General features: G+C 44.1%; 1 non-coding gene across 1 annotated transcript; it reads left to right on the forward strand.

Annotated features, from left to right (window-relative positions):
- The first annotated feature begins 1,229 nt into the window (after nt 1-1,229).
- Nucleotides 1,230-1,361, forward strand: LOC115032858. The gene has a single exon (XR_003838517.1). It is a non-coding gene; the product is annotated as a small nucleolar RNA SNORA17 (small nucleolar RNA).
- The last annotated feature ends 10,941 nt before the right edge of the window (nt 1,362-12,302 follow it).

Raw genomic sequence — 12,302 nt, forward strand, 5'->3', positions numbered from 1 at the left:
TGTGATGGGGGCATTGGAGATCAGGGATTCAGACAGCAGTGTGGACATGAAGGTAGGCTGAATTACTTCTTAGAGGGGGCCTACAAGGAACATCTACCCTGAACTCTACAGAGCAGCAGTGAGTCTCAGCGACTGGACACATGTGCCAGCTGTCAATGTAGTGGGGAGAGGACATACTTGGGTTTGAGATGAGAGATGGGTCTCCTGTATGTTAAGCAATCTAACACATGTCCTGCCTTTGATGGCTTCATCCTAACTTTTTACGAGACAGGCATTCCGATTGGAGTCTTCAGACCTGAAGGCACCATCTTTTCATAACAACTCACTATATTTAAACTTTTAGGACTTCAGACTGCTATAATGAGTTGGGTCAGCCTTCTCTAATGTGAGCCATAAGTGAAAACAGGGAAGATGGTTTCTGGGTGTCTTTTTTCTGCATGCAGAGAAAGACCCAGATTATTTATTGGGGTAGGGACTCCTTTGCCAGTGTCTGGTAATGGTTACTGGGTTATGGGTAGCTTTTCTGTGTCAGCTATAATGAAAGAAGATAAGCCCAGCTCCAGGTTAAATGATGGAATTGGTAAACTGCATCTCTTCCTTTAGCTGAAGGGATGGGACATTGTTCTTTAAACCACCATTGATTCCTGAGCACTGATCTTTCTGCAGCTGATGTCTCTAATCTTACATAATAGACTCATCAAAGAATGCCATTGAGAACAGAACTCCACTTCCCCACAGGTAAAGAGGATGGCTTTCTGTCTTCATACTTCACTTACTGGAGATTGAGCTTGATCAGAAATGTGTAGGCACTGGGGAATATGATGCCCTTACTTTGAGGTGATAACAGAAATAACAGAGGGTCAGACATCATTCCTAAGCCTAAAAACCGAACGATCTTCTCTGCTATCCCAGAGTTGCTTCACTTGGCCACAGGATGCTCATTCAGCCCAGGTCTTCATCTGCATCATTTAGAGGAAACAGAATTTCATTGACTTTTTTCCCCATGTTCCCATCTGTTGTGATCTTATGTTGGTACCTCTCCTCCTCCTTCGTGTATCAAAACCTGTCCCTAGTAAGTCAGTTCTAAGAAGTGTTGCAAGAAGTCAGTTCTAAGAAGGTAATTAAGTCTTGAGGGTGAAACCTTCATGGTCTAATGGTGTTCTTATGGGAATGAGGGTAGTACCATTCCATAGGCTAAAGTCCTATCCTGGGCTGAATAAAAAGGATGTTCTCCCCCAAAAGGCATTGCAGGTGTGGCTGCTGTGTTACATGTGCTTCTGTAGGTGGCAGAGAGGAGAGAGGTTATGTCTGTGCTCAGTGTTCTGACCAATGGGCATCTGAATGATTCATAGACTAACATTCCCTGAAAAAAAAAAAAAACAAGCCTGAGACAGCCACCATTCCAGCACCAGGGTACCCAGACAGGTATCTAATCTGAGATGACCACCAGTCAGGTGGTCATGCAGGTCCTGAGGGTAGAGAGCAAGCTGGAGACTAGAAGAATAGCAACTGAGACCACAGGCTTCATGCTGGAATGAGCACAAGACCTCACACAGGGCCACTTGGGAGGACCAGGCAAGGAACACACCCAAGATAACCACCAGACTATCACCACAGGGATTGAACAGGGAGACTAGCCTGAGATGACCACCAGTCTGGCATTGTGAATGCCTAGGGGAGTAGACCATGCCCAAAACTACCCCTGCCTGGCACCATAATGTGTAAAGATAGCACTCCTGAGACCACTCCTGAGATGACCTCAGATACTCAAAGACCCTGGGCCACTAAGAGAAGAAGAGCAAGTAAATGGTGGAGAAATGGAAGAGAAAGAGAAACAGGAGGATGTGGACACAATGGAGAGAGCAGAATGAAGACTTGAGAGTACTGAGGAACAGCCTGATGTGAGTAGCTGGTGTTGCCACCTAGGAACATGGCGAGCCCCTGGCCTGTGCTACCATCAAGGGCCATATTTGGCTCCTGTAGCTGCAGGGGTCTATTACCACCAAAAGCCATCCCTGGTCTGGCAGCTTGGGCAAAGGACAATTACCTTCCTCCACCCCTGACTCTTGCCACCTATGGCAGGTAGGAGAGCTGGCCCAAGGCTCAAGAGAGTAGAAGAACTGGCCCTGTCCCTCAGTAGCTGCAATACAGAGGGGACCCTGCACCTCACCTGGGCAGCAGGGTAGACCTGGACATGATTGCAGGGGTTGCTGGTAAGCCAGCCCTGAGAGAGAGTGAGTGAGTGGGAGAGCTGGTGGGCTGGCCAGCTCACATACCTCTCAGGCCCAAATCCAGGGCTTTGAATTGACTCACCCCATCACCTACCTTATCCATTAACTGTGCTGGTATGCATGAAGGGGCTGGTCCTTCAGATCCAAAATTACAGAATCTCCATGGCACAAGGCAACAACAAGATATCTAAGAGGAGTCCTAGGGAGGTTCCAGTATTGATAGAATAGCAAAAGCCAGAGCCCTCATACCAGACCAATGATTCATTGCAATGAATGTTTGCAAGCAAAGAAGTGTGGACTAAAGGGAGTACTATCAGATGGACACACAGCGTCTGACACACTACAGCTTCCACAATGAGATTGTTTTTCTGTTGGAGTAGGTTGCAATGGTGGAGGGCAGGTGTGAAGGGAGGGGAAGATGAGTGGGATTGGGTTGTATGATGTAAAATTCACGAAGAACCAAAATAAAAAGGGTTTTGTTTAAAAAAATAAAATAAAATAAAAAAGGATGGCTGAGCTGAGCACAGACATTCATCTATCTCTGCTGCTGACTGCGAATGCAGTGTGACCAGCTGCCTCAAGCTCCTGCTACCACACCTCCTCTGCAATGATGGACTACACCTTAAAGCTGAGAGCTGAAATAAATGCTTTCATTATGAAGCACTTTTGTCAGGGCTTTTATTCCAGAAAGGAAGTAAGTAACCAATACAGGAGATACCAAACTTTTATGCCAAAACCAGACTGTGGCAAAGCAGACACCCAGGGGTCATCTCTTCTCTTTCCTGTTCTACCAAGGAGTGTGCTTTGCTTTGAGAGGCCCTTGGGACACCTCACAAGTCTTCAGCCATGGATCACAAATCAAGCATAGGTGACACGATCAGATTGTCCTCGTGAATTCAGTTCCTTTTATTGCTCATGCATTCTTGCCAAATTATATCTATCCAGCCTTGTACTTAGATCCTTGACAATAACAAGTGCACCGTCATGGCTGCATAAAAGGTCATCAGAGTGTTTTCTAAAAGCAGCCCCACTTGGGGCACGTGCCTGGAAGGTGTATGTTATTTCCAAGAGAGGCAGCTGATGTTCCAGGCTGTTTCCTCTTGAGAGGAAATTGATACTTCAGCATATTAAATAGAAAGAATGAGGGATAAGAGTTTTGTGTGTGGTGGGAATCTGCTCCTGATTTGGTCATCAAGGATATTTATTTGTTTGAATCACCACCCGGAGGCTGCTGCAGGATGCACGTTTGTTTTTAAAACCCCAAATAAAACAAAGCGTGCAAGCCAGAGGCCTTTCTTATTCTGATGTTGGAAACGTATATGCAATTTAGAAAAATGTTATCCATATGTCTCACATTGATATCGTTGAAGGATTTGTTGTTTAGTGAGCAGTCTTCCAAACCTCTAAGCCTAACATGAGCTTCCTGAATCTCCATCCATATTTCCTCTTGAGTCCACAAAGTCTCTGGCAGCCAAATGCTAATGAATTCCATGCCTAGCCTGGGGCATCACTATGGTAGCAACTACCATAGTAGTTCTCCTTTGAGACCCTCAAGAGCAGAGAAAGTGATATCAATGGCCCTCAGGAAGGGATGAAGCCATACCCAGCCACTTAAACCATTCCCATTCCATTATTCCATAATCCATTACAAATATTCAGCCCTAGATCTTCATCTTTTCTTCCAGTTGAAGGTACTTTCTGTGCCTGCTCCTGCCTTTTCTTTCGTCTTCCCCTGGCTGGAAGCTGTCCCTGCCAAGAGCCACTAAGAAGTAGATGCTCTTGGGTCTGAAAGTAAGAATCTCCACATCACTAGGAGTTGGGGGTTACCTGGAACGGTGACAGGAGGGGCGTCATGTCCAGTGTACAACTGTAGAATTTAAACGAGACAGCTTAGAGGCACATTGCTAACTCTGTACTTAGAGGCACCAACCCTTTCATGACCCCAGAGTGAAATCAATACAAAGCCCTGCTGCAGGGCCTCTTTTCACTCGCCTAACCAGATAACCTAGTGACCTGTGATAGAGCCACATGGGGGAATGTAAGGAGTAGCAATCTGACTTCTCAGGACATGACCCAGTGGAGTAACTGGCATTGTGTAAGAGTCAGGTTTAAGTCTGCAGCTTCAAACAAGCTCAAACCTGCATATGGTGTGCAACCAGGCAAGTCTCCTCTGAGTGCGAGCTCCAGTTACTTCATCTGTGAGATGAAACCACTTTGATGGTGATTTTCTCATGTGAATTCGGGCCGGAGGGGGGGCATGGAACACATATCAGAGTACCCTCTGCATAGCTAATGCTTACACAATGCCAGCCTCCCTAACACCCTTTAATTATAGATCCCTTACTGTAGAATTCAAAGTGGTCCTAATCTTACCTAATGGGATTACTGTGTGATAACACATAGAAGTGTGGTGTGGACACAAAAATGTCACTCATTGTCACATGGAGAAAAACAGCTTCAAAACTAAGCACCTGTTGCTTTAATGGCAAAAGAAAAGAAAATGAAAAAAATCTGAAGACCTTTGGCCGTTTGGTTTGGTTTATATTTGGAAGATAAAATGCTTAGAAAGCCAAGCACGTTGACACATGCCTGAAAGCCCATACTGGATAAACTGAGGCAGGAGGATTGTTACAAGTCTAAGGCTAGCTTAGGCTACATCATAAGTCTCTGACTCAACAAAAAGGATGTTTATAATGTGTTGTTGTTGTTCTTGTTGTTGTGTATTATGTCGGGGTAGTGTGGGGAAATGACACCATGTTACATGTGGAGGCTGGAGAACAATCTTGTAGCAATGGCTCCCTCTCTCTCCCTTCCCATGGTTTCTGGAGGTCAAACTCAGGTCAGCAGGTTTGCATAGCAAGCCCCTTCAGCCAATGAGTTATCTCACTTACCCTCATAATCTGATTTTTTTTAATAACACCGAGGAATACTGTTGCAAAACTAATAAAGCATCCAGATAAACCTTAAGACATGGAGAGATACAAGCAAAATAACACGGTTTACAACCAGCGCTTGCCCCTGTGTGATGAGGCGGAGGTGTGGCGCTACTCTACGTGTTTTTGTATTTATTAGCAATTTTACAATGAGCAAATTGTGCTTTAGACAGAAGGTTTAGCATGTTAGTCCCTTGTCTTTTTTTTTCTTTTTTTATTATTTTTTATTAGATATTTTCTTCATTTACATTTCAAATGCTATCCCAAAAGTCCCCTATACCCTCCCCCTGCCCTGCTCCCCAACCCACCCACTCCCACTTCCTGGCCCTGGCATTCCCCTGTACTGGGGCATATGATCTTCAAAAGACCAAGGGCCTCTCCTCCCATTGATGGCCGACTAGGCCATCCTCTGCTACATATGCAAATAGAGACACAGTTCTGGGGGTACTGGTTAGTTCATATCGTTGTTCCTCCTATAGGGTTGCAGACCCCTTCAGCTCCTTGGGTACTTTCTCTAGCTCCTTCACTAGGGGCCCTGTGTTCCATCCAATAGATGGCTGTGAGCATCCACTTCTGTATTTGCCAGGAACTGGCATAGCCTCACAAGAGACAGATATATCAGGGTCTTGTCAGCAAAATCTTGCTGGCATATGCAATAGTGTCTGGGTTTGGTGGTTGTATATGGGATGGATCCCCAGGTGGGGCAGTCTCTGGATGGTCCTTTCTTCTGTCTCAGCTCCGAACTTTGTCTCTGTAACTCCTTCCATGTGTATTTTGTCTTATAAAACATGGGCATCTCTGTAGTAGTAGAGGACCCTGGCACAGTAAGGAATTTTACAATGGTTAGTATCAGCTCTGACACCTTCAGATCCATGGCACTTAACCATGCCAACGGTGATGAAAGTTTAATAATTTATTATGGAAATATGGTGAATATTTATTAAATAAATGAGTAATTCCATTAAGACAAGATTTTTGTCATAGGAATAATGTTCAGTCCCCATAACATTGTCTAAAATTGAAGGGAAAAAAGTCTCAGAGCTAGATAGTGCTAGAAGGATGGGGCTGGAACACCAGTCCTGACTTCTGAACATGCTGAATCTAAAGGCTATGAGGGCAGCTCACAGTTTAGTCTCCATGTCTCCTGGTTTACCATACTTGTTTGTGTCTGTACTCCTAAGCCTTACTACTTAGGTGGAGTTGAGTATGGGCGTGTCTGACCTGGAGTCTCAGCTGCTGCCACATGGAAACCTGGAACCTCAAGAGACCTCCACTGGGGTCCTCAAGGCCTCTGCCAGCTTGTCCATTTTGGTCCCTAGCCATGATCACTCACTTCCAATATGTAGCTGTGCCCATTCACCATCCCTGTTCCATGCTAGGGTCCTGGGCTCTCTCCTATCTGACCTGTTAACTCATTCTGTTTCCTTTCTCTCCTTACAGTATATCCATTGTATTCAGACAATAGGACAACCTTGCTCTTCAGTCAGCTCAGGTCAAGAGCCATCGATTGGGGATGCTTTCCCTCATGACTCAGCCAAAGTTCCTCTCATGCTCTTCTGGTTCCCTTCTTTGGGAGGTTCATCTACTTCTATAGCTACTCCATCAGTACTGCTGACTTAGTCTGTGCCTGCATCCCTCACTGTCTTACAGGACAGCAAACTGCAAGTGTGTGAGTGTGCTTGGGAAATCCCAGGTATTCAGGTGAACTCATGCCTGCTGATTGCAAAGGACCACATATGGATTTATCCATACAGGAAACTGGGAATACCTAAGTAAGATGGATTGGGGCTGGAGAGATGAATGAAGGCTCTAAAGCACTTACTGCTCTCCCAGAGGACCTGAGTTTATTTCCCAGCATCCACATAAAGGCTAACACCACCTGTAACTTCAAATGTGGGGATCCAGTGCCCTCTTCTGGCCTCCACAGGAACTGGGAATGCATGTGGCACACATTCATATATGCAAGCAAAACACCCACACACATAAATACAAATTAATAAATACCTTAAAAATTGCTTTTTCTTCTATGGGTCACATATAAAACTCTGAGATAATGAGACAGAATGAAGCCAAAATGAAAAACTGTGGAGGTGAGGACTCTTTCAAGGTGACCTTATGTGACAGGATTTGTCCTAAAAGGAAAGTACAATGGGACACAGGTCCACATTACCCTCAGCTAAAGGGCTTCTCACCCCATCAGGTTCTCATGGAGGAGCTACCAATGTGAAGAGGCAGTTTTGTGCAGACCTTGTGCATTGACGCCATACAACAGGAGCCTGTTGCTTCTGTGATGCAGCTACATACTGCATTGACGAGTATGCTCTAGCTCCTGGTCTCTTCATTCTAGATCAGCTAAAACCTGCAGTGGGCATGGCCAAGAGCGAAGACATCCCTGGCTGCCAATCACTCCATGGGCTGCAGCCTAGCTCAAGACAGTACTACTTTGGAGTCTCTGTCAAAAGCAGTTGATAATAAGAGGAAAATAATAGAGGGTGGGGGAGAATAATCATAATACATTGCATACATGTGTGAAACTGCCAAAAATAATATTAATCAATTAAAAAACAATAAATGAGATAATAAGGCATTTACGATAAAATCCTATCTCAGATCATTTAGTTGAAGCAGGTTCTCACCTAGAGAGCCATTTTAGCCCTATTAAATGTTAAGATTAATGAAATCTCACCTTTCTTATACCAAAACATTAAACGTCAGGCTAATGAGAACAACTGATTTCACACTCCCGGACACTGTTTCTTATGGGTATTTGCCATCCTTGGGGTCTTAGGGAGAAAGGTATGAGTGGTGTCTCCTCACATCATGGTCTGGATGTTCCTGGATCCAGTGGAAGTACTTCTAGGGTGGTACTATCAATTCTAGTTTTCCAACAACAGCTCATTTCACAGGATACATGTGTGTAAGTGTGTGTGTGTGTGTGTGTGTGTGTGTGTGTGTGTGTATGTGCATTGTTTTCTGTGGGTGTTTACACACCTCTGGTATCCCCCAGGCCAATCAGGAAGCTGCCACTGATCTCATGATGGTCCCTCCAGTTTATAATCTGTGAGTGATAATTTGTAGCTCTTGCTGAATGAGTGAATATCTAACAGAAAATGAGAAATTTGGCGGTTTCTACTAAAAAAGCCCAGTGACTGGAGCTGTGCTTCACTGACAGCTTGGGCACCTGAGGTGCTCAAAGGTCAAGTGACTTTCTTAAAGAGATGCTGTGGGAAGTGAGAAGGGTCCTGTACCTTGTTCAGTTGCAGTCGGTTGTCATTCTTAGTGTCCCACTTGAAGCCTTTCTGTAATAATGATTTCTACCCATATTTAGTCACCTTAACTTTTAACTCTTCTACACATTATAATATTACCCATTGACCCTGTGCTACTCAGTGATATTTTCTGAAAATGCTTCGTATTCATTTCCTATCCCATCAGGCCCGGGCAGTCTTCAGTTTTCTCCCAATGGTTACAGACCTGCTTTATTTAAAGCATAGAAGTAAACTCACGCACTGGGTACTGTTTCTTGCATGTCTGCTTTCACACTGTGTTATAGTCTTGGGATCCGAACCATGTTAAAACTCCACTCACTATCCTTAACCTCTACATTTTGTTTGCTGTTCACACATTTATGGGTGTGGGGGGTTGGTTCCCATCTTTGCTGCACGGGTATACACTACACGTCCATTTTCTGTTCTCCTGTGCTGGCGCTCAGCAGTGCATGGTGATGGTGCAGTGGGGTGGTTTCAGCTATTGTCAGTCGTTGCCATCCCCTTCTTCACTCCTGTCTGCCTCTGGGTTCCCATTACACAGGATCTTGTGCCATCCTACATGCTGGCCCTCATTTTCTTTCACCTTTCGTTCTTGTTCGGATTGGTCTGTTTCTGTATCTTATTGGCGTTCTCTGGCCCAATGACCAGTCCACATTCAGTCTCTGAGACTGTTCGATCAAGTTTCCCGTACAGTACTGTATTTGTTCCTTCTAAAACATCCAGTGGGTATTGTAGTCTCTACCTTTTCATTGAGATTCCCTACGTATGAAATCATTTTAATGGTGTTTTCACTTACTTCCTTAATCATAGTTTCTAGAATTCCTTGAGAACCTTTCTAAACAACTTTGCAGTTTTGGTTTGCCAAATTCGGTAACGAGACCCACTGTTGTGGCCAAACCAGAAATGTGTCCTCAATTCTTATTCATTTTTATGAAGTGTAGAAGCATAGAGATTTTTCTTAAAATAATACAGCTAAGGAAAATCAAAATGAAAAGGTCAACTGAAAATGCTTCTAATGCTTGCAGTCAGACTCTTGTAACTCTCCCGATGTCATCCAGTCTCAGCCATCTTTTCGGACAAATGTCCTGAATCCCAGAGCCCGCAACTAGGGCGGGGATGTCCCATGTGCTGTTGGGTACACGAGCCCTGAGGCCTCTCAGAAATGAATACTCATCAGCAGAGTTGATGGTCAAAGAAAATCCCCTGTGATTTCTGCCCAATTTTGACATGATTTTCATCTCAAAAATTAATGCTGTAAATGCCTGCCCTCTTGTTTCTCTCTCCGTGTGGATAGCTTTCATTCTATTGAGAGGCTTATGGGCAAATCCTCCTGATACACTACCATAATGGGCAAGGCTGTGCATCCTAAAACAGCAGATCTCTGATCTCAGCTTTTCCTTTCTAGTCCAAGCCAATGGACGGGTTTGGGGGCAAGGTGGGGGTGGGGCCCCTCAAGCAGTCACAAGAACTGAATGACAGTTTTAGATGAAGTGGGCTTAGCAGCCAGCCTTTGTGGCATTCCTTTTTTTTTTTTCAAGTAATCTCATCTTCTAATCAGTCTGCTTTCAACTCCTTGTCCAGATTCATCCTGGAGACTCGATTTCCTGGTTCAGTGGGGAGCATTTGTGCATGGCCGACTCCACAGTGACCCTGTACAAAGGACAGTCATAGTAGTCCTGCAGGTGTCCGTAATCCCTTCAGCCGAAACAAACTAAGGCAGCTGGAAAGTAGTCAAGAGGAAAGCCAGCTCAACCCAGTTGCAACCAGCTAGTCTCAGCTTCTCAAACTGACAGCAGGATGTAATTGTTCTACAGGCAAAGGTACAATTGTACCAACTGTGGAGGTTTGTGGCCTAGAGGATCTACTGGAGCAGAAGTCTGAATGCAGGCTCTCTGATCAACATGCATTGCTTCTGTTTCTGTCTCTTCCTGATTTTCTTCTTTCTCCCTCTCTCCCTCTCTCCCTCTCTCCCTCTCTCCCTCTCTCCCACTCTCCCTCTCTCCCTCTCTCCCTTTCTCCCTCCTCTCTCTACCCCTCCTCCCTTTACCCCTCCTCCCTTTCTCCCTCTCATTCTTACCCTACTACTTGCTCTCCATAATGAACAATTAATTTTTAAGGTCTCAGGTATAAACTATCTTTGGTAAAGTCTTTCCACCCAGCAACATTTTCATTCCCTGGTTTAAAATTTTTTTTCCATAAAAAGTTTTTCCCTTCTGTTACATAAACCTTTGTCTGTTGCATAGTGTTGAAGAAGTAGAGGAGGAGGAGGAAAATGAGGAGGAGGAAGAAGAGAAAGAAGAAAAGAGAAAGAGGGCACAGGAAAGCAGGAAATGGGGATCCTGGTTAATCCACACGAATTGAAGCAATTTATGCATTTGCCAATTGCATAAAGAGAAATGTAGGTTTTGGAGACACAAAACATTGAGCAGTGTGGAGGGAAGTAGCATTTTTGTGTCAGATAGCTTTTAATTCCATTTTAAAGAGGTTTTTTTTTTCCACATTTAAGTCTTACCTTTTTAACTTGAAGAGAAACTATTTATTCAGCATGATTAGTGATAAGAAAGGGCACTGGGGATCACATGCATGAATTTTTAGCTAATTAAGCAGAGCAGAGGCCTCACAGTTTGGGGCGAACTCTGGTCGAATGTGTGTGGCCACTTGATGGAGTTGCAGGTGTGTGACGTCACAAGACGTGGGACGGGCAGACATTCTAAGTGTGTGTTGACGGTGCATGGTAACATCTGTAAGGCAAGGCTGCATAGTGATTTGGAATCTGTGTTGTTCACCCCTGTAACACTCTGTAGGTTGGTAATCAATACAAGCACTGCTTCCCTCCTATGTACACTGGAGATAGCTCAGTGGTTATGGCACTGGGTGCTCTTCCAAAGGAGCTGCGTTTGACTCCTGGCATCTACAGGGCAGCTCATAACTTCATAACTTGTCTGTAAATCCAGTTCCATGGGGTCCAACACCCTCTTCTGAGGGCACCAGACACATACAAGGAATATATGCACACAGAGACACGTAAAATAAATAAAAACACAGCTTTAAACAAGGAAAATTGTACTCTAGCTTCTTGGCTTATTTAAGACAATAATGTTTATAGTGAAATAAGCTCAGATTATAGGTATATATTTTCTATGCATATACATATACAGAACAATTTTTCTTCAACTCAAATATTCAGATAAGGTGTTGTTGATTCAATTAATGTTTGGTAATAATTAATCATGTTAAAAATTGGTTGTTTTGACTAACTGGGTATGAAATGTTTTATGGCATTTAAAATTTGAAAACATTTCCTGATTTAAGGCCAAGAATTTCGTTCTGTTCAGTAAATCTCACATGTGTGCTGTGAGCACGTGCTCTCCAGTTAGATCTGATGTGCTGTAAGGATCAAGTAAATCTAAGAGGCTGAGAACTTTCTTTCCATCTTCCTTCCTCCACCACATGTGTGTGTGTGCAGTGCAAGAATGTGTATGTGCGTATCTAGTGAGGGTATATGTATGTTTGCATATTTATGCATAGTGTGTGTGTGTGTGTGTGTGTGTGTGTGTGTGTGTGGTGCAGGAATGTGTCTGTGAGTGTGTGTATGCAGAATTCAGGCATATGTGGTCTGTGTGCTTATATATAATGCAGGTGTGGGTATGTCAGTGTGGTGTGTGTGTGTGTGTGTGTGTGTGCATAGTGCAGGCTATATTTGCATGTGTGTGTGCATAGTACAAGAATGTGTATGTATTGTGACAAAAGGATGGACCATCTAGAGACTGCCATATCCAGGGATCCACCCCATAATCAGCTTCCAAACGCTGACACCATTGCATACACTAGCAAGATTTTGCTGAAAGGACCCAGATATAGCTGTCTCT

Source organism: Mus caroli, chromosome 12 (genome assembly GCF_900094665.2).
Source record: "Mus caroli chromosome 12, CAROLI_EIJ_v1.1, whole genome shotgun sequence".
Lineage (NCBI taxonomy): Eukaryota > Metazoa > Chordata > Mammalia > Rodentia > Muridae > Mus > Mus caroli.